The following is a 5,000-nucleotide window of genomic DNA, read 5'->3' as shown; positions in this document are numbered from 1 at the left end:
CCCTCCAGCGTAGTCCCTACACCCGGCTCTTGCCCGTCCTCAAAGGGATGCCCGAGCGGCTTTTCCTCCCAGGGCTGTTCCCCCGCCTGGCGGGAACACGGGGGGGTGCGCAGGGCAGCGTTCTGCCGTACTCCCTTCACCTCTCGCCCCATTCAAATCGCTCCCTTCTCCATCTTCCCCTCGCTCGGGGGGCGTTCGCTCTCTCGCTCTCCCTCTCCCTTCCGAGCCGCCTCGGAGGACGACGTACGAGGAGCGGAAGGCGATGGCGAGTCGGGTGGGGGCACACCGCGCAGTGAGAACCCCCCCTCGCCTGCCTCCACAGCTCTGTCATCCCCCCCACTAACGTAGGGGCTCGGGAAAGACTAGTGGCGCGGAGCTCGGCAGCGGCGTGGAAACGCCACCCACCGCCGCCGCTCTCGCTGGTGCCCGCCGCGGAGGCCGCCCTTCGGGCGATGCGTGGCACGGACCTCCGCGGGCAGGGCTGCGCATCTGGAACTTCGAAAAGGGCCGCCCTTGCTAACACTGTGCTTCCCCACGCGGGGAGCGATTCGGACGGCTGGCCCCCACGCCGGGGTGGGTGGGCGCCCCGCCGTTCGCCCGCGTGGGTCGTCAGACCACTGTTCATCGTTCGGTGCGATTCAAACTTCCCACAGCTCGGCCGCCTCCGTCCTCGAACGGGAGGTGACGGCCGGCGTGCGCGCCCAAAGATAGGTGGTGGAAGCCCGGGGGTACAGGAGGAAGGACACCGCTCACCGTAAACCGACGCGAGCTCCAAAGCCCGGGTCGAGCGAGCAGCACCACCTCCCCACCCGGGAGCGCCGTGCCAGATCGATCGGAGGATAAGACCGCTCTGAGAGGACATGGACGAGAGGGGCGTCCGCCTTCCGGAGCCCCCCCTTTCGGACGAGGACTCCGGATTTGCCCCCCGAAAGCCATCACCTCCAGAGAACCAGGGACCGCCGAGGGAGGGTCTGGTCAGGCTTGGGTACCCCAGCATTGCCTCTCTCGCTTGGGATGCACGATCGGCAAAAGTCCCTCTCGGAGCTGTGGAAGTTCGGTCTCAGCCGGAGTGCGCAACTTCCAGACGAGAGGGACCACATGCCAAGTCGCCTACCCAAGTCGGGGAACCAGAGAAACAACTGCTTTCTATCGGGGTAGAGAGACGACACTCTCTCAAGTACATTCTGCCAGAGGTGCGCATTCCTATGTATTTGCATTGCGGGACAACGTCCCCACTTTAAGGGGACGAAGTCGGAACTGTACCCGGCCTCAAGTCACTGTAGGGCGGATGCGGCACCTAGAAAATTCCTCATTCCGGTTCTTTTTCACTTAGTCGTTTTTTTTTTTGGCAAGAATGTACCCCAGGATGGCCAAAAAGCCAAAGCCAGGGACTGAGAACCATCGAGCATGCTCTGAGGGGACATAGTCAGAGGGGGCGTCCGCCTTCCAGAGCCCTCCTTCCCACGAGGACTCCAGATTTGCCCCCCCCCCCCTGACAACAGCCATCGCCTCCAGAGAACCAGGGACCACCGAGGGAGGGTCTGGTCGAAGCTCAGGTACCCAGGATAGCTTCTCCGGCTTGGGCATGGACCGCCAGACAAAGCCGCGGACCATGAACCATCCAGCCTGCTCTGAGGGGACATAGTCAGAGGGGGCGTCCGCCTTCAAGAGCCCTCCTTCCCACGAGGACTCCAGATTTGCCCCCCTGACAGCCATCACCTCCAGAGAACCAGGGACCGCCGAGGGAGGGTCTGGTCAAAGCTCACGTACCCCAGGACAGCTTCTCCGGCTTGGGCACAGACCGCCAGACAAAGCCGCGGACCATGAACCATCCAGCCGGCTCTGAGGGGACATGGTCAGAAGGGGCGTCCGCCTTCTAGAGCCCAAACTCGGCCACGGACTCCAGATTTGCCCCCCTGAATGCCATCACCCTTCAGAAGACCAGGGACCACCGAGGGAGGGTCTGGTCAGGCTCAGGTACCCCAGGATCGCCTCTCTCACTTGGGACGCACGACCAGCAAAAGTCCCTCCTGGAGCCGTGGAAGTTCAGTCTCGGCCGTATTTTGCAACTTCCACGACAAGAGGGACCACCTTCTAAGTCGCCTACCCGAGCCAGAGAACCATAGGAACAACCGCCATACATCGGGGTAGAGAGAGCCCACTCTCTCCTATATTCTCCCGCAGGTGCGCATTACTATGTATTTGCATTGCGGGACAATGTACTTCAATGAGCGGGACAAAGTCGGAAATGTATCCGACCTCCTGGAACTGTGCGGCTGCTACAGCAGTCAGAAATTCCCCATTCCGGTTCTTTTTCACTTGGATTTTTTTTTTTGCAATTTTTTGCCTAAAACGTATTCCTCCAACATGTACTAGCTCATGACACTTGAAATTTTTGAGCCAATTGATAATAACAGCTTTTTAGAGCTCAAAAACAAAAAAAATTTGAGCGAACAAAAAATGTTCGAAAATGACCTCAGCTCCTGGAACTGTTTTCGGTACACCTCCAGAGAGGCTCCCCTGCCTGGAAGTCTGTCACTGCTCAGCTCGAAATTTTTCTAAGTCCCAAAATTCGGTTTTTCATCCAAAATTCAACTTTCTGCCCAGGATCCACAAACTTTAAACCCAGTTGGGGGACCCTCCCTGGGGGCCCTACAACATACTGAAGCCCCCCTGTGGTGGAAGTAGGGGAATTTACTTATTTTTACACAAAATCACAAAATTCCATTTTTTGTTCGCAAAACACTTTTTTGTCCTCAAGAAACTTTTTTGTCCTCAAAACACTTTTTTGTCCTCGAGAAACTTTTTTGTCCTCAAGAAACTTTTTTGTCCTCAAAACACTTTTTTGTCCTCAAAACTCAATTTCTTCCATAATTCGACTTTCCCCCAAAAAACCACACATTCTACCCTCATGGGAGGCACTCTCCCTCGGGTCCCCACATCATATTGACGCCCCAGAGCGGTGGGAGAAGGGGAAATCTGATTTTTGCACAAAAATCCAAAAATCGCTCTAAGTCCAAAAATCCTGAAAATTTTTCTAAGTCCCAACGGTACTTTCTGAAAAGTGTACCCAGGCCCCTGGAAGCCTCCTAGGTACACCTCCTGAGACTCCCCCCTTCCTGGAAGTCTGACACATCTCGAAATTTTTCTAAGTCCCAAAAACTGGTTTTTGCTCCATAATTCGACTTTCCCCCCAAAAGCCACACATTCTACCCTCATGGGAGGCACTCTCCCTCGGGTCCCCACATCATATTGACGCCCCAGAGCGGTGGGAGAAGGGGAAATTCGATTTTTGATCAAAAATCCAAAAATCGCTCTAAGTCCAAAAATCCTGAAAATTTTTCTAAGTCCCAACGGTACTTTCTGAAAAGTGTACCCAGGCCCCTGGAAGCCTCCTAGGTACACCTCCCGAGGCGCCCCCTTCCTGGAAGTCTGTCACATCTCGAAATTTTTCTAAGTCCCAAAAAATGGTTTTTGCTCCATAATTCGACTTTCCCCCCAAAAGTCACACATTCTACCCTCATGGGAGGCACTCTCCCTCGGGTCCCCACTTCATATTGACGCCCCAGAGCGGTGGGAGAAGGGAAAATTCGATTTTTGCACAAAAATCCAAAAATCGCTCTAAGTCCAAAAATCTTGAAAATTTTTCTAAGTCCCAACGGTACTTTCTGAAAAGTGTACCCAGGCCCCTGGAAGCCTCCTAGGTACACCTCCCGAGGCGCCCCCTTCCTGGAAGTCTGACACATCTCGGAATTTTTTCTAAGTCCCCAAAAATGGTTTTTGCTCCATAATTCGACTTTCCCCCCAAAAGTCACACATTCTACCCTCATGGGAGGCACTCTCCCTCGGGTCCCCACTTCATATTGACGCCCCAGAGCGGTGGGAGAAGGGAAAATTCGATTTTTGCACAAAAATCCAAAAATCGCTCTAAGTCCAAAAATCTTGAAAATTTTTCTAAGTCCCAACGGTACTTTCTGAAAAGTGTACCCAGGCCCCTGGAAGCCTCCTAGGTACACCTCCCGAGGCGCCCCCTTCCTGGAAGTCTGACACATCTCGGAATTTTTTCTAAGTCCCCAAAAATGGTTTTTGCTCCATAATTCGACTTTCCCCCCAAAAGTCACACATTCTACCCTCATGGGAGGCACTCTCCCTCGGGTCCCCACTTCATATTGACGCCCCAGAGCGGTGGGAGAAGGGAAAATTCGATATTTGCACAAAAATCCAAAAATCGCTCTAAGTCCAAAAATCTTGAAAATTTTTCTAAGTCCCAACGGTACTTTCTGAAAAGTGTACCCAGGCCCCTGGAAGCCTCCTAGGTACACCTCCCGAGGCGCCCCCTTCCTGGAAGTCTGACACATCTCGGAATTTTTTCTAAGTCCCCAAAAATGGTTTTTGCTCCATAATTCGACTTTCCCCCCAAAAGTCACACATTCTACCCTCATGGGAGGCACTCTCCCTCGGGTCCCCACTTCATATTGACGCCCCAGAGCGGTGGGAGAAGGGAAAATTCGATTTTTGCACAAAAATCCAAAAATCGCTCTAAGTCCAAAAATCTTGAAAATTTTTCTAAGTCCCAACGGTACTTTCTGAAAAGTGTACCCAGGCCCCTGGAAGCCTCCTAGGTACACCTCCCGAGGCGCCCCCTTCCTGGAAGTCTGACACATCTCGGAATTTTTTCTAAGTCCCCAAAAATGGTTTTTGCTCCATAATTCGACTTTCCCCCCAAAAGTCACACATTCTACCCTCATGGGAGGCACTCTCCCTCGGGTCCCCACTTCATATTGACGCCCCAGAGCGGTGGGAGAAGGGAAAATTCGATTTTTGCACAAAAATCCAAAAATCGCTCTAAGTCCAAAAATCTTGAAAATTTTTCTAAGTCCCAACGGTACTTTCTGAAAAGTGTACCCAGGCCCCTGGAAGCCTCCTAGGTACACCTCCCGAGGCGCCCCCTTCCTGGAAGTCTGTCACATCTCGAAATTTTTCTAAGTCCCAAAAAATGG

Source organism: Dendrobates tinctorius, unplaced genomic scaffold (genome assembly GCF_039654945.1).
Source record: "Dendrobates tinctorius isolate UK_male_01 unplaced genomic scaffold, ASM3965494v1 ptg000664l, whole genome shotgun sequence".
In the NCBI taxonomy this organism is placed as follows: Eukaryota; Metazoa; Chordata; class Amphibia; order Anura; family Dendrobatidae; genus Dendrobates; species Dendrobates tinctorius.
Note: the sequence above shows the minus strand (reverse complement) of the source record.